We start from the raw sequence: 23,433 nt of genomic DNA, 5'->3' as shown, positions 1-23,433 counted from the left end.
TTGGTTTCATGGTGTTTAATTTCTTGAGCTATTCATATATTTTGGATATTATACCTTTGTTAGATATAGGGTTGGCGACGATTTATTCCCAGTCTGCATGCTGTTGCTTTGTTCTGTTGACAGTGTCTGCTGCCTTACAGAAACTTCTCAGCCTCATTAGGTCCGATTAGTTAATTGTTGACCTTAGAGCCTAGGCTGTTATAATTTTGTTCAGGAAGTTGTCTCCTGTGCCAGTGAATTGCAGGCCCTTCCCCTCTTTTTCTTCTAACAGATTAAGTTTGTCTGGTTTCATGTTGAAATCTTTAATCCACTTGGGTTCGAGTTTTGTGCATGGTGATAAATCTACTTTCATCTTTCTGCATGTAGACATTCAGTTGGAACTGCACCATTTGTTGAAGATGCTATCCTATTTCCATTTAATAGATTTGGCTTCTTTGTCAAACATTAAGTGTCCGTATATGTGTAGACTCATTTCCGTGTCTTTGATTCTACTCCATCGGTAAATCAGCCTGTTATTATGCCAGTACCATGCTGTTTTTATTACTGTTGCTCTATAGTACAACTTGAGATCAAGTATGGAGATTCCTCCAGAGAACCTTTTAATGTACTGGATTGCTTTAGCTATTCTGTTTTTTTTTTTTTATATGAAATTGAGAATTGATCTTTCAATGTCTTTAAAAAATTGTGTACGTATTTTGATAGGGATTGCATTAAAACTGTAATCTGCCTTTGGTAATATGGCCACTTTTACTGTTAATTCTCCTGATCCATGAGCAGAAAAGGTCTTTTCGTCTTCTGATGCCATCTTCAATCTCTTTCTTCAGAGATTTGAAGGTTTTTTTTTTTAAACAAATCTTTCACTTGCTTGGTTAGAGTTGTTCCTAGATATTGCTTGCGGCAGTATACGCTACATCATGGAGGGTGTAGTTTCCCTAACTTTTTTCTCACCACATTTGCCACTTGTATATGGGAAAGCTACTGATTTTTTTTTTTTTTTGGTTAATTTTATATTCAGCCACTTAGCTGAAGGTGTTTATCAGCTGTAGGAATGAAGCCTACATGGTCATGGTGAATGATATCTCTGATGTGTTCTTGGATTCATTTTATGATTACTTTAATGAGTATTTTTGCATCAATGTTCATAAGAGAAATTGGTCTGATATTCTTTTTTCTTTGTTGGGTCTTTGTGAGGTTTAGGTATCAGGATTGCTATGGCCTCACAGAAGGAGTTCTATGGTAGAACGACTCCATCCATTTCTATTTTGTGGAGTAGCTCAAAAAGTATCAGTGCTAGCACCTCTTTGAAGGTCTGACAGAATTATGTGCTAGAACCATCAGGCCCTGGGCTTTATTATTTTGTTGTTGTTGTTGTTGTTGTTGTTGTTGTTGTTGTTGGGAGAATTTTAATGACAGCTTCTATTTCTAGAGGAGAAATTCGACTATTTAATTTGCTTATCTGATCTTGGTTCAACTTTGTCAAGTGGAAACAATTGAGAAAATTTTCCATTTCCATGAGATTTTCAAATTTTGTGGCATACAAGCCTTTGAAGTAGGACCTTATGATTCTTTATATTTCCTCAGTGTCTGTTATTATGTCTCTTTTTTGTTTTCTGATTTTATGGATTTGGATATTGTCTCTCTGCCTTTTACTTAGTTTGGCTAATGGTTTATCTATCTTGTTGAAATCATTAAGAAAATCTCAAAGAACCAGCTCCTGGTTTTGTCAATTCTTTGAATTGTTCTCTTTGTTTCTAATTTATTGATTTCAGCCTTGAGTTTAATTATTTCCAGATATCTACTCTTCTTGTGTGTTTCTGCTTCTTTTTTCCTAGTGCTTCTAGATGTGTCATTAAGTTGCCTATATGAGATGTTTCACATTTCTTTATGAAGACACTTTGTGCTATGAATTTTCCTCTTAGAACTGTTTTCAGTGTATCTCATAAATTTGTGTATGTTGTTCCTTCATTTTCATTGAATTTTAGGAAGTCCTTAATTTTTTTCTTTATTTATTCCCTGACCCAGTTGTGTCAGTAAGTAGAGAGTTGTTTAGTTTCCATGTGTGTGTAAGCTTTTTGTTATTTCTGTTGTTGTTGAAGTCTGGATTTAGTCCATGATGATCTGATAAGAAAGAAGAAAGTATCTCAATTTTCTTGTAACTGTTGAGGCTTTTTTTTTTTTTGACCTACTACATGATCAAATTTGGAGAATGTTCTGTGAGGTGCTGAGAATAAGATGCAATCTTTAGTGTTTGGGTGAAAAATTCTGTAAATATATGTTAGACCGATTTAATTCTTAAGATTGGTTAGTGTCATTATTTCTCAGTTTAGTTTCTGTTTCATGATCTATCCTTTGATGACAGTGGCATGTTGAAGTTTCCCACTATCAGTGTGAGGGGGAAGATGTGTGGTTTAAGCTTTGTTAATATTTCTTTTACAAATGTAGGTGCCCTTGTATTGTGAGCATAGATATTCAGAATTGTGATGTCATCTTGGTTGGCTTTACCTTTACTGAGTATGAAACGTCTTTCCTCATTTCTTTATATTAATTTTGGTTGAAAGACTATTTTATTAGATATTAAAATGGCTACACCAGCTTGCTTTTGTGTCCATTTCCTTAGAATACCTTTTTTCCAGCCTTTTACCCTAAAATAACGTCTACTCTTGTGGGCGAGATGTGTTTCTTGAATGCAGAAGAATGTTGAGTCTTGTTTATGCATCCATTCAGTTAGCCTGTGTTTTCTTATTGGAGAATTGAGACCATTCATATTGAGAGATATTAATGACTGTTAAGTCCTTTGATTTTGATGTTGGTTACAGTAGAATGTTTGTATGGTTATGTTTTTGTGATGCTGTTGCTGTTGTTATCTATCTCTCATGTAATTTCCATTGCAATTTGTCACTTTGGGTTGAAGTTTTCCTTCTAGCAACTTCTGTAAAGCCATAATTGTGGATAGGTACTGTTTGAATTTGGTTTTGTCATGGAATATCTTATTTTATCCATCAATGGTAATTTAAAGTTTTGCTGGATATAGTAGTCTGTCCTAGCATCTGTGGTCTCTTAGGGTTTGCCAGACCTCTGTCTAGGCCCTTTGGGCTTTCATGATCTCTTCTGAGAAGTTCGGTGCAATTCTGATAAGTTTGCCATTATTTGTTACTTGGTTCTTTTCTCTTGGCACTTTTAACATTTTTCTTTTTTCTGCGTATTTTGTGTTTTGATTGTCATGTGATGGGAGGATTTTATTTTCATGTCTATTCTGTTCAGTGTTCTTTAGACCTCTTTTATGTTTATATGCTTCTCCTTCCTTAAATTGGTGAAAATTTCTACTATAATTTTATTGAAATTTTTTCTGGTCTTTGAGCTGGGTATCTTCTCTTTTCTCAGTGCCTATTATCCTCAGGTTTCATCTTTTCCTGGTGTACTTGATTTCTTGGATGTTTTGGGTCAGGAATTTTTCAGATTTAACATTTTCTTTGGTGGTTGTTTCAAGTTCTACCATAGTATCTTCTACTCCTGAGATTCATTCCTCCATCTTTTGAATTATTTTAGAGAAGCTTAGATTTGCTTTCTTGTCTAAGTTTTCTTGGCCCCTAATGTCATCTGTCTGTGCTTTTACCATTGTTTCCATTTTCATCTTCAGATCTTGAACTGCTTTATTGATTTCCTTCATTTGATTGTTTGTCTTTTCCTGAGTTTCTTTCAGTGCCCCCCTATAGGTCTCTAATGTCTTCAATCTGTTTGGCTGCATCTTCCTGCATTTCTTTATGGATTTTATTTATTTCTTCCATTATCATCTTCATTGCTATGGATTTGATGTTACTTTCTTCTGTTTCAAATTTGTTTGAGTTCTCAGGGTTTATTTCTTTGGGATAGTTGGGATCTGGCGATGTCATACTGTTTTGTTTTTTGTTGTTTATGTTTTTTATGCTGACCCCTAGTCATCTTGCTGTCTCTGACATTGGGCGGTAGTTTCTGGTGTCCTTCCCTGGATCAGGAAAGTGACCTGGTTTCACCTCAAAGGGACTTTGTTCCACAACCTGGGCTCCCCACTGGGTCATCAGAGGCTGGTGCTGATGCTCTGCAGGCCTAGAATCATTTCAAGGTAGTGTATTGAAAACCTTGCACTAGGGGACTCCAGATGGGTTTTAGCAGCTGGTAAGGTTCTGCCAGAGCTTGGGAAATGGCTCCCTAAATTGGTCAGGTGGCTGGTTTTCTGCCTGATTCCCCTCAGAGCAGTTCAGACCCACCCTAGAGCATGAGCCCCTGCTGAGCCATGGTGTTTAGTGAGGCCTCTGCCTGGTCCCCTCAGGCCAGAACAGTTCAGCCCAAGTATGTGTGTACAGTCTACTGGGATGGTGATTTCTGCCCTGACCTGTGGCCTTAGATCAGTCGGCCCAAGTGTGCAGCTTTGAAGCTACAGCTGGAGGGCATGTACACAGCTGTCTCCACCCCTGTGTTCGTCTTGTGTCCCTCCGTGGACTGGCCGGCCTGATCTACATTCTCTGGTCCCCCTGGGCCAGCAGGCTCACAGATCAGGGAGAGAGACAGAGAGCACAGGGGAGGCAAGCATACTTGGTGCTGGACTTTGGTTTTGTGCCCATGTGGACTCTCATCCTTGGGGCTTTCTTAGGGCTTAAGATTAGGTCTGAGGTCAGAACCACCCATTTTCCTACATTTTTCCCAGGCCAGTAACTCCAGGCTGGAGTTACACCACCCACAGTTCAGTCTCAGATACCAAGACTCTGATATAACATGAGGTAGCAGCTCACTGGCAGGAAATAGTCCTGACTCTAGGACCTTGTCACCTGTCCTCCTTGGGCTTAGATCATTCAACCCAAGTGTGCATCTTTGGAGATGTATCTGGAGGGTGTGTCTACAGCTTTCTTGGCCCCTGTTTTGGCACTGGGTCCCTCAGTGGACTGGCACCAATCAACACTCTCTAGTCCCCCTGGGCTAGTGGGCCTACAGATCCAGGAGAAAGACAGAGAAAGCAGGGAATGCAACAATGCTGAGCACTGGGCTTTGGTTTTATGCCACTGTGATCATCAGCCCCTGGGGCTTTCTCAGGGCTTAAGGGTCAGTCTGAAGTCAGAACCATCCATTTCCTGCATTTTTCTCAGGCCAGCAGCTCCAGGATGGAGTTTTGCCTCCCACAGTTCAGTCTCAGATACAGAGTCCCTGATATAGTGCAAGGTAGCAGCTCATTGGCAGGAATGGGTCCAGACTCTGGGAACAGATCACCTGTCCTCCATGGGTCAGTTAGGTAGCCCAAGGCAGGACCTGCCTATGCTCTGCACTTTGCGGACCCCCCTCACCTAGTGTTCTTCAGGTCTGTGGTGTGTAGCTCCCACCATGGTCTCCAGTCTCCATCCAGCAGGTCAGATACCCTTTGGGTTTAGTGCCAATTTGCCGAGTTTCATAGTGTCACTTTAAAGTTCAGTGATTTATACAATCAAATTGTGTTTTAACCATATGTGATTTGTCTTCACTGAACACACCTAGACCAAAAAATGACCAAAACTAAAATGTAGTAACAAAATATATATAATAATATATTACTTATTTTCATAATGAAATACTGTTTTTAAAATTATTAATATAAACTACTAACATTGTACATTTTATTTTAACTAGAAAAATTCATGTGAAATCTGTGCTAGAATTATTTTAGATAAATAAATATTAGGGACATTTTCTAATAATGGATTAATGATCATAATTTAAAATTTTGTAATAATTAAATATATACAGCAGCCCACAAATACATAGTATTTTTCACCTCTTGTGTATGCTTTCCTTATATTTGTCTTTCCTTTAATTTATGCAACCTCACTTTCATGTACATTCTAATACTCTTCTAAATCTCTTTTACCAATTGGATCTTGTCATTGCAATTCTGATTCTGCTTTATCCCCTCTTTATTTCAACAACTTTCATCTAACTAGCCTACACTTTGTCAGATTCAGACAGGTAATCAATACCGTGATTAATACACATGCCTGGACTTGGTACCATCATTTGCTCAGTCAGACTCCAGAACTCTTTGATATTCTTAACCTGATTTATATCTTTTTTGATTATCTTGTCATCAAAGATGATGCCAGCAGGTACTAAGTGCGACACAATTAATTGTTCAGTGAACAGACATCTGGAGTTCCTTCCAGAAGGTTAGACAAATGATTGATTGATAGATTGATGATATATATATATATGATTGGTAGATAGATGAAAAAATACATATATTGTATACATGAGTAATAAAGGTAGGACTAAATAACATGTTAATAACACATACGTAATAGATGAGAGAAAATATTGGTGAGTTATATAAATAGATGATAGAAAAATTGATGTTAGATATAAAAATAGATAAAATTTCTTTTAAAAATTCTGTCAGTTGGATTTTATGATACTTTCTTTTTGTCAATTATATTATAAATAGAAAACAGGAAAATTTCAAGAAGTTTACAGTTTTGCAAAATAGCAGTTCAACATTGGTGCACATTGCTCCACATCCAAGGAGACTAAGATTATAGACTCCAACACAACCAGGTGGAGAAGTATTTTTTGTAAAACACATGGGCAACCTTTTTCCAAAACCTAAATAATTAAATCTTGATAATTACTGTGTATTCGACCTCATTGGGGCAGGATGTGCGAACAAACATAAAGCATTCACCAGTACCGTGATTTCTCTTCCTTCCCAAATTGCAGGATGTAAAAGTGGAGGATCTAGAAGATAGGTCCAATACAGCTCTCCATCAGTCTGCATCATCTGACACATCTTCTCCATCATCCAAAGCATCAGCCATCTTATATTTGGTTCTAGCAAAACACACTAGCTTTTCTGGCAACCATCTGGAATTTTCAGCATTCTGTGGGAAAACACAAACATACCCTTGTCCCCATATTAACACCAGATCAGGGCCATGCCATAAGAGGATCTTTCCATTTAACCTGAGCATAGGCATTCTCAGTTTTAGGATGCTATAACCATTCTGCATCAGAATGACCAAGAACATTCATATTAAAGAAATTTAAAATAGATTTCCAAAGTGGTTGTAAGTTTGCATTCCCACCAGCAATGAAGGAGTGTTCCTTTTTCTCCACATCCTTCCCCACATGTGGTTTCACTTGAATATTTGATCTTAGCCATTCTGATGATCGTAAGATGGAATCTCAGAGTCATTATGATTTGCATTGCTCTGATGACAAAAGACACTGAGTATTTCTTTAAGTGTTTCTCAGCCATTCAATATTCCTCTGCTGAGATTTTTCTGTTTTGCTGTGAGCCCCATTTCATAATTGGGTTATTTGGTTTGGTGGTGTTTAGTTTCTTGAGTTCTTTATATATATTGGATATTAGACCTCTGTCAGATGTAGTGTTGGTGAAGATCTTTTCCAAGTCTGTAGGCTGTCGCTTTGTTCTGTTAACTATGGCTTCTGCCTTACAGAAGCTTCTCAGCCTCATTAAGTCCCTTAAAGCCTGGGTTGTTGATGTTCTGTTCAAGAAGTTGTCTCCTGTGCCAATGTGCTCCAGGCTCTTTCCCACTTTTTTTTCTAACTGATTTAGTGTCTCTGGCTTTATCTTGAGGCTTTTAATCCAATTGGACTTGAATTTGTGCATGGTGATAAAGGTGTATCTAATTGCATTTTTCTACATGTAGACATCCAGTTAGCCAGCACAATTTCTTGAAGATGCTATCCATTTTCCATTGAATAGATTTGGCTTCTTTGTCAAAAATCAAGAGACCCTATGTGTGTGGACTCATTTCTGGGTCTTCGAATCGATTCCTTTGATCAATCAGCCTATTGCTGTGCCATTACCATACTGTTTTAATTACTGTTGTTCTATAGTTCAGCTTGAGATCAGGAATGGAGGATATTTTATTGTATAGGATTATTTTAGCTATTCTAGGTTTTTTGTTTTTCCCTATGAAATTGAGAATTGGTCTTTCAATGTCTTTTAAAAATTGTGTAGGTATTTTGATAGGGATTGCATTGAATTTCTAAACTGCTTTTGGTAAGATGGCCATTTTTACTATATTAATTTTCCTGATACCTGAACAAGGGAGATATTTCCATCATCTGATCTCACCTTCAATGTCTTTCTTCAGAGATTTGAAGTTTTTATCAAACAAGTCCTTCTCTTGCTTGGTTAGTTACTCCTAGATATTTTATTTCTGATGGCTATCATTAAGGGTGTAGTTTCCCTAATATCTTCCTCTGCGTGACTGTCATTTGTATATAGGAAGTTATTGTCTTTTTTGTGTTTATTTTGTATCCATCCAATTTGCTGAAGTTATTTATCAGCTGTAGGAGTTCTCTGGTTGAATTTTGGGTGTCACTTATGTACATTATCATATCATATGCAAATAGACATAATTTGACTTCCTCCTTTCCCATCTGTTGTCTTATTGCTCCGGCAAGAACTTCAAGAACTGTATAGAAGAGATATGGAGAAAGTGGGAAGCCTGGCCTGGACCCCAATTTTGAGGAATTTACTTAAGTATATCTCCATTTTATTTTATGTTGACTATTGGCTTGCTGTATAGAGCCTTTTGTATGTTTAGGTATGTGCCCTGTATCCCCGGTATCCCAGGTCTCTCTAAAACTTTAAACATGAATAGGTGTTCCATTCATTTCTACCTTTTGTAGTAGCTTGAAAACTATCAGTATTAGCTATTCTTTGAATGTCTGGTAGAATTCTGCACTGAAACCATTTTGCCCTGAGGTTTTTTTTTTTTTTTTTAGACTATTAATGACTGCCTCTCTTTCTGTAGGAGAAGTAGAACTATTTAACATGTATATCTGATCTTGCTTCACTTTTGGCAAGTGGAATCAATCAAGAAAATTATCCATTTCCTAAGATTTTCAAGTTTTGTGGCATATATGCCTTTAAAGTAGGATCTTATGATTATTTGCATGTCTTCAGTGTCTGCTGTTATGTCTCCCTTTCATTTCTGATTTTCTTAGTTTGGATAGTGTCTCTCTGCCTTTGAGTTAGTTTGGCTAATGATTTTTCTATCTTGTTGATTTTCTCAAAGAACCAGCTCCTAATTTTGTTGATTCTGAATTGTTCTCTTTGTTTTTAATTTATTGATTTTAGCCATGAGCTTGATTATTTATAGACGACTACTTCTTTTGGATGTTTCTGCTTCTTTTTTTTCCCCCTTGGGCCTTAAGAGATGTGTCATTAAGTTGCTTATATGTGATGTTTTCAATTTCTTTATAATTTTGGTTGTAAGTTGTCACTTTGGTTTGGAGGTTTCCTTCTAGTAACTTCTGTAAGGCAGTATTTGTGGATAGGTACTGTTTGAATTTGTTTTTTTATGACACTGAATATAGCAGGCTGTTCTGGCATCTATGGTCCCCTAGGTTTTGCAGGACCTCTGTCCAGGCCCTTCTGGCTTTTATGGTCTCTACTGAGTAGTCGAGTTTAATTCTGAGAGGTTTGCCATTATATGTTACTTGGCCTTTTTCTCTTGCCACTTTTAATATTTGTCTGTTTTCATTATATTTTCAATTTTGATTATTAAGTGGTGGGAAGATTTTCTTTTCTAGTCTGTTTTATTTGGTGTTATGTAGGACTCTTGTATGTTTAGATGCATCTCCTTCTTTAAATTGTGGATATTTTCTTGTATGATTTTGTTGAAGATATTTTCTGGAGCTTGGAGTCAGGTGTCTTCTCTTTCCTCAATGCCTATTATTCTCAGGTTTCCTCTTTTCATGGTGTGCTTGATTTCTTAGTTGTTTTGTGTCAAGAATTTTTCAGATTTAGCATTCTCTTTGATGGTTGCTTCATGTTCTACTATTGTGTCTTCTAGTCCTGAGATTGGTTCCTCCATTTCTTGGATTCTGTTAGAGAAGCTCACCTCTGTGTTGTTTGCTTTCTTCTCTAAGTTCTCTCATTCCATTTTTCTTCTGTCTGTGCCTTTATTGTTGTTTCCATTTTCATCTTCAGATCTTGAACTGTCTTATTTATATCCTTCATCTGTTTTTTTTCCTGAATTTCTTCTAGTGCCTCTCTATAGGCATCGTTTATGTCTTCAAACTGGTTGCCTCTTTCTGCATTTGGTTACAGATTTAATTTTTTCTTCCATTATCATATTCATTACTAAGAATTTGAGACCATTTTCTTGTATTTTGATTATGTTTGAGTTCTCAGGGCTGCTTTCTTTGATATAGCTAGGATGGGGAGTTGTTTTGGTTTTTGTTGTTTGCATTCTTACCCTGCCCTTATTCATCTTGATATCGCTGATGTTGGGTGGTAGCTTCTCATGTCCTTCACTGTTCTTTGAGACTGGATAGTTGGTGAGTGATTACAGGTCAGGTGTTCTTGCTTGTGGTGATCAGGGAGTTCTTCCCTGGAACAGGCAGATGGGCTGGTTTCTGCTCCAGGAAATTTGCTCTACATCTTAAGCTCCTGGCTGAGTCAGCAGAGGTAGGCTTTTGCCTGATACAGTTTAGGCTACTGAGGCAATTCAGACCAGCTGTATTAGGTACCACTGTTAATTTTCTGTCCCGACCCCTAAGGACAGTCCAGCGCCTCCCAAGTTCATGGGAGATCCTGCTTGGCAGTGGGGACTGGACTGGCTGGGCTTTATCTGCCCAACTGTGCATGCCTGTACCATTGTGGCCTACTGTCTGGTTCTTGCCCGGACCAGTCTACACAGAGCAACTTTGGCTGTTCAATCCTACTGAGTTGTGGCTGCAGTTCAGACTCTGGTCCAGACCCCTCAGGGATGTCTTCCAAGAGCATGGGAGACCATAGGGACTGGTCAGTCCAGGTTTTATCAGCCCAATTTTGCAATCTTGGTGTGCTCCTCCCCTATTTTTGAGCAATCAATAATGCTATAATTTGTATTAGTTTAGATTCTTATTAAGATATTTTTGTATAGTTTTATTTTTGTTATTGGTGATACTTTCTATTTCAGGCTTCATAGTATGAGTAAAGAAGGTCTATGAGTATATTTGTGTGATTGAAAAAGTCTGTGAAAAAAGTTGTATTTTTCATTCAAGAAAGAAAACTTATTTCTAACCATTGCAGGCCTTCCAATCTTGCACAAGGGTCAAATCCTATAATAAGACTTTATTTTATTAGATGTGGCCCCAGAAGATTAGAGTTGTTTCTTTCTGTCCAACTTTGCTTCCAAACCTCTAAGAAGAAAACAAAGAGGTTTCTGTGTCTATGTCTTCAAAAGTCTATAACCCTCCATTCAATTTTATTTTATTGTTATTCTGAAAGCTAAAGTTGGGTCAATAAAAGACTTGAGAAAACCAAATTTCCTAGAATGCTTTGTAGAAAGGCATTGCTGACTCACCGTACACTGCCTCTAAAATGATACACACTCTTGTTTGTCGGCAATAAAACCAGGAGGAAGTTGAGGTCAGGGAAAGAAACTCTACTATCTAATAGTAATAAAACATAATGTCTCAAAAAATAGCACCAATCCAAGCCAATGGATGAAATCTGCCAAGTCCTTAAGGAAAATATCCCTTTACCCTTTCTGTGCTCATCCTTGGTGAGGTACAGTTCTGTCTGTTCCTGTTGCTTTGAAATGAGCTGCTTCTAAAATTTCACTTCAAGTAATGTTGAGGGAAGGAAACCATATCAGAGTGAAATTATGCAATACTCACTAAGATGACGCAAATTGTTGTCTGGTAAAATGGAAGAATACATATTCTCTTACATACATTCAATGTAAGACAAGCCTAACAGAAACACATGGATCCAAAACATAGGTTTGATGCTGAAATTTTGTAATGAATCTTTTGCTATGAAGTACACATTTTAAAAACAACACAGGTAACTTACAGACTATGGAATCACCTACTTGTATCATAAAATACATAGTTTCAAATATATTAGTAGATTATGAACTGTCAAAACAATTTAATTTTGGACCATGGTGATGGGGACACAGACAACTTCTCATCCTGGCCCAAGGTAACCACTGATATAATTTCTTTATCTACCCACTAGCCTAGTCTAAATATCCCATATAAATGGGTTACATAATATTTACCTCTTGGTGACTGCATTCTTTACTTTGCATTTATTGTCAAGACCCATCAACTTTATTAAATGTATCAGTCTTTCATGTAATAATTGTCCTGGATATTAATAATTATCTGAGGATTTTTATGGACAAATAATATTCCCCTGAATGGATACTATACACTTTATCTATTTTTCTTGTGTCATTGGATACTTGAATTATATCCATATAATTCCTTTTTGCTATATACAATCCTATATTGCTATAAGAATATTTGAAATATCTATGAAGATAATGGAGAGGAGAAATGCAGGATCACACAGGAAACCCTGTCTAATCTTTCAAAGAACTGCCAAATACTTTCCCAAATGGCTGTATCCTTTTTTTTTTCTTAATTCTGACTATACTCATTTTGCATATATATTTTAAGCCTGTCATTTTCATGAACCTAACACTTGGCAGATGTGTCTGAATACCAATGGGATACCTAAAGCTGAGGATCAAAAAGTAGTTGATGGTGTAATAAAGTGAAGGTCAAACTAAATTAGCCTAGAAGTCCCATACGTCTCTTTTGCAAGTGTCAGTAAATAATCTTTACAATGGCCATCATAACAGTAAGCTATGTAATTATAAGCTGAGGTCTAGAGAGATCCTAATCATTAATACTTACAATGCTACTGAGAGTTGATTCCCTTCATAATTCTAATTACAGCACAAACCATAGGTTCTGAGAGTTGATATGATATGATCCTGAGCTATTATTACTGTTACTGAGAAGAAGAGATTGTAATAGCCATTACTATGTGGATGACGTATAAAAAGAACTGCAGCAAGTGTTTAATTTATACCATTTACACAGAGAAAATTTTCTTTAAGAATCTGAGAATATAACCATAAGAAGAAAACCTTCCATTGCTATAAACAACAGACCAGTCCAACATTTATTTTTTAATATATATCTGTGTTAATTCTTTGGAAATCTTTTTTTATTAATTAATATATTTACTTCACATTCTGATGGCAGCTTCCCCACCTTCCTATCCTCCTTGTCCCTTCCTTTCATCTCCCCACCTCACTTCCTCCATCCCTTCTTCCTCAGAGAAGGAGAGGTCTCTCATGGGTCTCAGCCTGCCGTTGCATATCAAGTTGCAGCAGGACTAAGCATATTTTCTCCCACTGAAGGTAGACAAGGCAGCCCAGTAAGGAGAAAGAGATCCAAAGGCAGGAAACAGAGTCAGAAGCACCCCCTCTACTCTAGTTGTTAGGAAGCATACATGAAAACCAAGCTACATAACTATTAAATATGTGTGGGTATACTAGGTCAGTTTCATGTATTCTCTTTGGTTGGTGGTTCAGTTTCTTTGAGCCCCTATGTGCCCAGGTTAGTTGATTCTGTAGGTCTTCTTGTGCTGTCCTTGACCTCTCTGGCTCCTTCAATCCTTCTTCCTCTATTCCTCAAGGTTTCAGAATCAAGGTCTAATGTTTATTTAGCATCTTTGCATGTGTTTCCACCAGCTGCTTGGTGGAGCCTCTCAGAGGACAGTTGTGGTAGGCTCCTGCCTGTAAATATTGCAGAATATCATGAATAGTGCCAGGGGTAGTTTCTGTCTCATGGGATGGGTCTCAAGTTGGGCTTGTCATTGATTGGCCATTTCCCTCAATTAATGCTCCATCTTTATCCCTGCATATCTTGTTGGCAGGAAAATTTTCATCTGAAGGTTTTTGTAGGTGCTGTGCTGTTCCCACCACTTCATGGGAAGACTTGCCTGGTCACCAGATATAGTCATTTTGAAGTTCCCCATTGATCCAAATGCTAAATCAAAAATCTTGCTACTGCACAATAAGGCTAGATCAGTACCTCAGTGCTGATATTCTTAGTCAGTATATGAATGACTCTGTCTCTCTCACCTGCTACTGGATCGAAGTTTCCACATATAATCAAAGTCCATTAACCACTGGAAGTAACCTTAGCAATGCAAAATAATAATAATAAAATATCACAAATGGATGTGTTCCATATTGCAGAATTTGTAAAAATAAAGTTTATATACTATACCATTGATACATATTCAGGGTGATTATAGGCAACTGCTTTGACTTCTTAAAAAGTTGTTTCTGTAAGTACAAATTTATTAGAAATAATGCGCAATGACCATATAGCGGGGGAGGAAATACAGCTGGGTCATAGAACTAGGGGAGGGGAATTGGATGAAAGCAACTTGGAGGGAGGAAGAGGGGGCTACAAGTGATGAGATAGCAATTCAGATGTAATCTGTATAAATTGCTAAAATAAAATAAAGTTAAGAAATAATGGCTATTTTGGGGATACCTATGCAAATTAAGACTGACAATGCTCCTACATGTCTCCAGTGAGATAAAACCATTCTTTGCCTATTATAATATAAATCACATTAAGAGTATACCACACAATACTACAGAACAAGGAGTTGTAGGACAATCTGACTTTATTTTAAAATAAATGCTCATAAAGCAAAAAAGAAGAGTAAAGACCCTCAGAGGCAGGTTAAATAATTAAATTTTCTGAATGTTAATAATAAAGGAACAATAATAGCTGAGATATACTGGGTTATAAAAAAAATTTTGAATTTAAAAAAAAACCTATATACTATAAGGATGTCCTACCATCAGTTTGGAATCGTGCACTGGTTTTGCTTTGGGGATGCAGTTTTGTTTATGTTTCTACAGGGAATGAAAAGACGTAGATACCATCAACACTTACAAAAATTAGAATTGAGCAGGCAAAGTCTTCTGAAAATCTTAACTGCTGATTTGAAAAGTGTTTAGTTTATTTAAAATGTTTCTGTTTATAATTTTTCTCTAAACACAGTCCAATTAATGGCTTAATGCAGAAAAGGAAAATGTAATGAGAATTTTGGTTTCTTGAAAATGACAGTTATGTTATAAATATTTTTTTCTTTTAATCCCAGGTATGGGTTACAAGGCTGCTTCAGATTGACACAGCAGCAATAATTTGTGTCATGCTCTGGGAAGGGCCTGATTTTGCCATTTGAAGGTAGTTAATGTTTTGTGGACCCTTGAGAGGTTATAAATGTGAAAGTCCATATATCTGTGGAGCTGTTTCTCCCCATGTTGTTGCCCTGGCTACTGCTCATCCTTGCTGCTGTTGGTTTTTCCTTCTACCTTTGCTGCTGTTGCTATTTGCTGGACTGCTGGTTGTTGCTTGGAGTTATCCTGACAATGAATATTGGACTTACCCAAAGGAACTTGACACCACTAATCAGCAGGAAGTAGTCTTAAGAGATTTATGCCTCCTCTACCTTCTGTTTTTTTCTCTCTCCTACATAGTGTTGAGGAGTTGAAAAGGATTAGAGTAGTGCAGGGAAGTAGGGAAAAAGAACACAATAAAGTAGGTAAAAGCCTGTGTATACTAACTAACATATCCACTATGCATTTAACTTCGAGTTTTTAATAGATGGGCAATAACACTTTTTCCAGTACTACAATACCCCTATGAGCTTTTGCAGGATCATCTGACTCCCATGAGATTGCATGTGCTCTCAGTAATGGGTGCAGTTTTTCTGGAATAATATTACTTCATTTTATTATTGATTTTATACTGAGTATTGATACGTAGCTTCATGAGTGTTAATCAAGAATTCTCCTGCAGAGATGTGATGCCATTCTTTCAATTTAATTTCCTCTTAATATTAACCGTATCTTCTAAATTGCTTCCAAAATCCTCAGAATTATGATACTCCTCATCACTACCTCAGTAGCTAGGGCTAGAGTTATGTTCTAATATGCCTAGCAAGGACGTCAATTGTTATAAGCAGAAGCTACACGTTTCTTTGCTTTCCGTTGAAACTTCTAAAACAGTTCAACGTGAAACCTATTTAAGATTATATACTTTATGCTTATTGACATATTTACTTAAATGTTTAACATGACTCACAAGTACAGCAGCGTATTTATTAGAGTAATTTAGAGACTGGTAATATGTGTAGCATGTCTGCTTAGTATGCAGCTTAAAAGCTGTTCCTAGAAAGTAGGAGACATATATGGAAGCCATTTTGTCTTGTTGTCCTCGTGCACATCCATTTATCGTATTTATGTTTGTATGTGGGGGGTGTAGTTGTTTGTTTGTTTATACCACAAACAAACAAATATGTCAATAACATTTACTCTAAATGATTTAATTTAATGGGTTACTTTATATGTTTGCATCTGTAAATTGGCTCTTTGATCAAGAGAGATTCGAGTCTATCCAGGTGATGGCCATAATTACAGAGAATTCATTCATATCATTTGCTTTAAATGTATATCATTTTTTGGTTATACTGCAACAAATTTACTAATTCAGTGATGTATAATTAGAATATTTGCATGATGTGTCATGAATTCTGCAATGAGTATTCTGCAGTATATGTATGAGTCTGCACCAGATGAGGTCCTAGCACTGACAGAAGAGGATGTAAGCCTTCATACCTAACACAAAAGCAATCTCCAATTGATAATTGCTCATAAATGAAAAAAAATCATTTGTTCTAAAGAAGTCTTGCTTGAAATAAAAAAAAATATTCTAAGGGTAGTCCCCATGTCCAGCATGGGACAGGGACAGCAAACACAAAATGAATTCAATGATTGTCTCATAATGTTGATTTGGATCATTTTATTTTTAACCTCAAAGTTCATTTGCATGTTTAATATGTCTTGTGATTTAATGATTTAATGAAATTTTCATGGGTTAATGGCATCTACATAAGTTTCCTGGGCTTTTCCTTTTGTACTTTTCTTCTGTTTGTTTCATTCTAATGGATTTTGCTTGCTTTTATTTTCATGTTGTATTATATGTGATTATTATTCTTTAGATGCCCATTTTCTTAAAAAGAGACAGAAATGAGAGGGTCCTTTAGAAGAGAAGTGAGGGCCTGGGAGAAGTTGGAAGTGAAGAAAACAGAATCAGAATATATTGTATTAAAAAACCTATTTTCAGTAAATAAACACAGAAAAAATAAATTGACAAAAGTTGAATGTACTGCTAGACACACATATGCCAAATTCCTCTAATATACGCATATGCTTTCTTTAGGCTCATACAAAGTAACACTCTGTAGGCTATCATTTTTACATAGCTATAAAAGGAAACATTCCAAATTGAAATATATGAGAAAATGAGTCAGGGTATTTAGTGCTTATCAATCAAATGTGAGGATCCATTCACAAATGGCCAGAACGCTAGCAAAAGTTTAGCTGGCATTATGGCCGTCTAAAGTACAAGTATCTGGGAAGCAGACAGAGTAAATTCTTGGAACAAGCTGGCTGAAGTGGTAATATCTATATTCAGCAGGAGACTGCCTTTACATGCAATGTTTAGAAAAATGGAGAAAGACCTGATGCTGATCTTTGGCCTCTATGTCTGTGCATATGCTCACATGTGCACCCATTTAAGCCCCCGCATGCTTAAACACAGATACATACACCAAACACACACACACATAGACATACATAAAAAATTAAATTGTTGGTTAAATATATAAACTGGAGTACCTACCATAACAATTCATGGATTCATATCAAACATATTCATTATATTGAATGCCAAATTTGTAAGATATGAAATAGTAATGGATCTAAACACTTATGGCTGTGTGCATATGAATACCCACCCACAGAGAATTAAGGTCTTTGACCCTTTTTATTTTCTGCTTTGGTTTTGTTTCTATTCAAGGCTTCTTTTGCCAGGAAAACATTGTATTTCAGTGTTTATTTATGCTCTGCCAATATTTGAATACCACATTGTGAAACATCTAATCTGTAGCACCATCAGGAACCGAAATTCTGACAGTTATTCTTGTTGGGTAATAGAGCCACTGAGCCTCAGATGGAACACGGTTTATTCACTTTCTCTCCTCAACTTTTTTCTCCCTTTACCAGATGGTAAAATCCTGGGAGCATTTTTAAATTGAGCCCAGACTTCATTAGCTCTATTCTTCCTTTTGGGGGTAAGCTCTGAAAGATCAGACTTCATATTCTGTACTCTCAATTGAACTGTTTGTATATTTATCATCCTTCCCAATAGGTTGCAGCTTCCATTTGAGCTGTTCCCATTTAGAATAAGTGTCAAACACAGAGTGATTATTAGTTCAACAGCAAAAAATACTTCCTTTTAAAATATTTAGTGAAATGTGGCCAAGATAGTATTAGTTATAGCTTGTTCTTTCTTTAATTTTTTAAAAAAATTATATATTCACTTTATATCCCAATTTTACCCTTCCTTCCTTCCCTCCCTGTCCCTCACTCCCACACTCTTCCCCTATGGCCCTTTCCCTTCTCCTCAAAACCTAGATTCCCCCAACACACAAACCCACCCCAGCAGATCAAGTCATATCAGAACTGGTGCAGTTACACAATGGAATACTACTCAGCTATCAAAAACAAGAAAATCATGAAATTTGCAAGCAATTAGTTGGAACTGGAATATATCCTCCTGAATAAGGTAACCCAGACCATGAAAGACATGGTATGTACTCATTTATATGCAGATGTTAGACGTATATTACAGAAAAGCCATACTACAACTCACAGAGCTGAAGAAGCTAAGTGACAAGGAGGACCCAAGGGAGGCCCTCCTTGAATTCTCACTCAGATGCGGAAGTAGAATAGACAGCAGAAGTGGATATAACAAAGGAACTGGGTAGGAGAAAGTGTGGGGAGGGAAGGGAAGGGAGAAATCAGATATGGGGAGAGTTGGAAAGGGAGGTGAGAGGGCTTGGAGAGCACAGGGAAACCAAGGGCAGGGGCATCACTGACACAAGGTGGAGACCTATGACAAGGTAGGATACCAGGAGGGTATGGGGATGTCTCTAGCTGAGCCTCCTAGCTAATGGGGATGTGGAGACAGAGGATTCTACCCTCTAAGCAGGCACAGCCTATAGTGGTGGGAGGGGAACATCAATCGACCTACAAGACTTTTGGCCCAAATCTTACCCTGCCTCCAAGATGAGCATACATAGAAATAGAGACTGATGCATTGTCCAGTTAACGCCTGGCCCAAGTGAGGCCCAACCCATGGGACAGAGCCAATTCCTGATACAATTAATGTTACTCTGTTTTGACTGCAGATAGGAGTCTAACAGAGCTGTCCTCCGACATGGCCCACTCTGCAGCAGACGCTAAGAGTCACAGCTAAGCTTTAGGTGGAGTTTGGGGAGTCTTGTGCAAGTTTTAGTTTTTTATTAAGACTTTTCTTAGATTTCCCTGATACAATCTTCTGCGGGCTTAATAAGCTATAGTCCTTGTGCTTGTTGTCACAGTCTAAAACACACACACACACACACACACACACACACACACACACACGCACACACACACACCTATTATTATGTAAGCTGATAATAAGTAAGCATAAATATCATTATGTACAGGAATGAGAACATTTTAACTCCATCATACTGTGAGTTATAGTTTGTCTCCTTAGTATTCCTACACTGTGTATCTTCTTTGGTATTCTGTTAAAAAATAACAGATTTCTTTAGACAACATTTTATTTTGTTTTGTTTTGTTTCAAAACAGGATTTCTCTGTGTAGCCATGGCTCTCCTATACTCACTTTGTAAACTAGGCTGTCTTCAAACTTACAGAGATCAGACTGCCTCTGGCTCCCTGAGTGCTGGAACTACCTGTGGGTGCCACCACACCTGGCTCTCTTTGTACAGATTTTTGAAAACAGTATCAGCGTGCACTTCAGCAACAGAGCCCCAGACCCCCAGGAACTGGAAGTGATGACTGTCCCCTCTCATAGGACTAGTTTTCATGGTACCAGAATGCATCATGCAAGCTTTCATATGGGGGAGCCGATCAAGAGTCTTACCTAACTATAATGTTATGAATCACATCATCCAAGAGTATAACATAATCACTGTAAGGTAGAAATAGTTGCACATATAACTTGGTACTAATTAATAGCTCTATACAAGACCTAAGACTGCCTCAACAGGAAAATTATGTATGGTACCTGGAACCTAGAAAATTACTCACTACTAATGAAGTAATGGCTATTATAGAAGATTTTACAACCATTAGTTTCATAGACTATACCTTAACTATATCCTAACATTTTCTCTTACACCCATAGATAAGTATAGTCTCCATCCCTCATGAAGGAAACTTATTTTTGTAACAGACTGAGACAACTCCAGAAATCTACCACCACCAATATGCAGTTTTGGAGCCCAGTCTCAGCAGACACATCTACAAAAACACTCCTAACTTAAGACTCGGGAAACATTGCTGAAGAAGGGATGTATTGGCTGTAATATCCAGAGAATTGGAGAGTATTCTGTGAGATTATGTATCCCTGAAATGCTGGAGATGACACTCACGGATTCTCACCACCATGAGCTGAAACTGGATGACATCAATGGCTATACCAGACTGGATGTGGGACAGCCAGCAAGGTATCAGTAATACACAGGGAACTATAGGAAGCCTAAAAAACCTTGGAATAGGAGAGTACTGTAGATTTCACTTTGGAAAAATTTAAGAAAATATTCTTGAGGATCGATTCATAGACAACAATATGTGATATTTTCTTAGGGTAGAACTAGACCTTTATTTCATTGGTTCAATATCAGGTTAGTAGTTTATTTAAGATTAAAGTTCTTGATATATGGCATAGGTTTCTTTATTCTCTTTAATCTTACAATCCTATGTAAGATTATTACCTTTTAAAATTCTGGAGAAAATGGGAATAGATCACAGGAAGGTGAAATGTCTGTCACTTGGGCCTATATAGGTGGAAGAGTAGGCAGAATGACTTGCAACCTTTAAACCTTTATATAGTTTATTTTTTCTGCCCTTGTAAAGAGCTTGTAAACTACTATATATATATATATATATATATATATATATATATATATATATATATATATGATAAATCCACATAGAATTGAGCCTCATACAGATCAGAGAATGTGCTCCAGAATGATTAAAATATAGGGAAATTTTTGACATATATAAACTCCTGTTGATAAAAATACCATCATATATTACAATTCTTCTTGAATTTTCATTTTGGCCTGCACTGAATTATTTCAAGAAATAGACAGTATAAAAATCAAGGAAAATGTATATAACTTTATATATGTATACATGTTTAATATACACACATCACTTGATATATTTTACTATAAGCACAATTGAATTGGAAAACGGGGCTTTAATGGTTCTATGGATGAAAAGTGCTGTATAAATCAGAAGCTATAACTGCACTACTTATGAAAAGTCATAGTGTAATTTTAAAATTTAATAATGTTGGGTGAACCTATGGCTGAAGCAAAAGGCTAACACCATGAAAGAACATATTTCAAGTACTTCAATGCAAATATTTAAAACCACTTTATTCAGAGCTTCCAGATTGCTCAGAAACAGTACATTATTGGAACTACAAGTCTTTAATCATATACTCAAAGTGTAAGGCACATATGTTCTTTCTGTATAGCTATATAACTTTGAATTTTTTCCTGATGTGTAACAATGACCATTTCTGCTAGGGGCTTCTTTTATCAGGATGTCTTCTTTATAGACCTGGTTAAGTCATTGATGTTTTGGGCAATATTTACAATTGTCAGATCATTTCAGGCACTAACTATGTTCTCACCATTTCATTCTCCTATTCCTGACAAAAATCTATTTATCTGAATGTTTAGAGATCTTTAATTTATTAATCATACTACGTCACTTACTGTTAATATATTCTCTAGAATAACTAGAAACCACTCCAGGTATTCATTTACTCATATCACATTAAATTGTGTGTGTGTGTGTGTGTGTGTGTGTGTGTGTGTGTGTGTGAAAATAGTATATTTCTAGCAATTCATCTGTTTGCTTATGATTTATCTCATTTTAACCCAATCAAATAACCTGGGTTCAAAACAGATACTAATAGTTTAGGTCTCTTACCCCAACATAGAAGGCAGGTAAGAGTTAAAACAGATTAGGTAAGTAAAATAAAAGGAATATTTATCTTTCCTCTTTCCAAGTGAGAGGCAAGAATAGTAACACTAAGGCTCCTTACCTTCCAGGGGAGGAGAGCATTGAAGGAGTAAAAACAGTAAAGCAATAATGGATTAGCAACACGGAACAACTAAAGGCTATGGAGAAAATATAAGGAGATGAATAAATAATGTCTATTGGGTGTAGAATATTTGAGAGAAGGAGATCCAGTTCTGTGAGGACTGAGCTCCTATCATAGATATAAATTTTATTCAAAAATGTTCAGAGCAGAAAAATAACCATAGCTTTGTCTACCTTTACCCTCCTGTGTCCCAGTGGTGTATTTTACTGGGGGAACATATCTGGAAACAAGCAGGAAATAAGACTTTTCTATGCTGTCTTAAATATTCTTCCTCCTAGACACTATCCAGAGCAGAGATAAAGGAAGATAAGCAGCATATGTTTTCATATCACAGTTAAAAGATACCTTAGAGTTTGCACTTAAATTTGAGTGGATTTCCTGTGGACAATATTCTTTAGGACCATCTCTCTCCAAGTTTCTAGGATTCCAGCATTCATACAAGGTGAGCAATATTATGCTTTCTCAGACTGGCCCCAAATAAAGGATGAAGTTTTAATTGTCTTCTGTTTGTTAACCCTTATTTCAGTGCAGTCAATATCATTTGTATAAATGTGGTTTTCCTTTTCATATTATTTAATTTTACATATGCATTTATATTAAAGCACATGTATACAAGAAACTACTTATAGCAAGAAAAACCATGACACAATTAGGAATAATGTAAATGTTTACATTCTTAGTGTTTTGGCTATTTTTATTTGACATCTTTGAAGAAAACATCTTTCCTATCTTGGTACATCCAAAATTCTGAATATAAATTAATATCTATCGTATCTCATTACTATTATCAACTTAAAACACCTATATAGACCTAAAAACATCTTAACCCCCACTAAGAAGAAGTAAAATTGATTGCTTGAATATACCAGGAGTGCAGGTTAGTAGCTTTCCAAATGAGAAGATGACAGAAATAGTTTCTACATGAATAGTCACCCCAAACTCTCTATAACATCGGAGCATCATCTTCAGCCTTCTGACCCAATATATCTGACAGGCATTAAATGGTGATTTATTAAAAGAAGTTTCATTGATTATCATTTTTGAACAACCTTTATAAAAGAATCCAATTCAGTCTTTCTCTAGTTAAAGTTCACACTATTTCTCTTCTGTTTGACTTATGACCTCTCCAAAGCCATCATTGATGGCCATGGACTTTCATCTTAACATGTCTAATCTTTCCAAATTTTATGTTCTCTGGATTCTAAAGATTATTGCGATGATGAGTCACTGCTTGGTCAATCCACATATTGTGACTGAATTACATTCTCAGAATAAATAATTTTTTATACATCTTCTGGCTCATTCATGAAATGCCATG

The 23,433-nt window shown here is 36.6% G+C and overlaps 1 long non-coding RNA gene across 1 annotated transcript in view; it reads left to right on the top strand.

Annotated features, from left to right (window-relative positions):
• LOC311603462 overlaps positions 1–22,513 on the top strand; it is a 41,683-nt gene extending 19,170 nt beyond the window's left edge. Inside the window, exons 3-5 of the long non-coding RNA XR_014781077.1 lie at positions 18,327–18,477; positions 20,163–20,436; positions 22,394–22,513. This is a non-coding gene — a long non-coding RNA (uncharacterized lncRNA). The remainder of the gene's footprint in view (positions 1–18,326; positions 18,478–20,162; positions 20,437–22,393) is intronic.
• Positions 22,514–23,433: the final 920 nt, after the last annotated feature.

This window comes from Acomys minous (assembly GCF_964271855.1).
Source record: "Acomys minous genome assembly, chromosome: 8".
In the NCBI taxonomy this organism is placed as follows: domain Eukaryota; kingdom Metazoa; phylum Chordata; class Mammalia; order Rodentia; family Muridae; genus Acomys; species Acomys minous.
The sequence above is the reverse complement of the archived record's forward strand: the minus strand, read 5'-3'. Positions and strand labels throughout refer to the sequence as shown.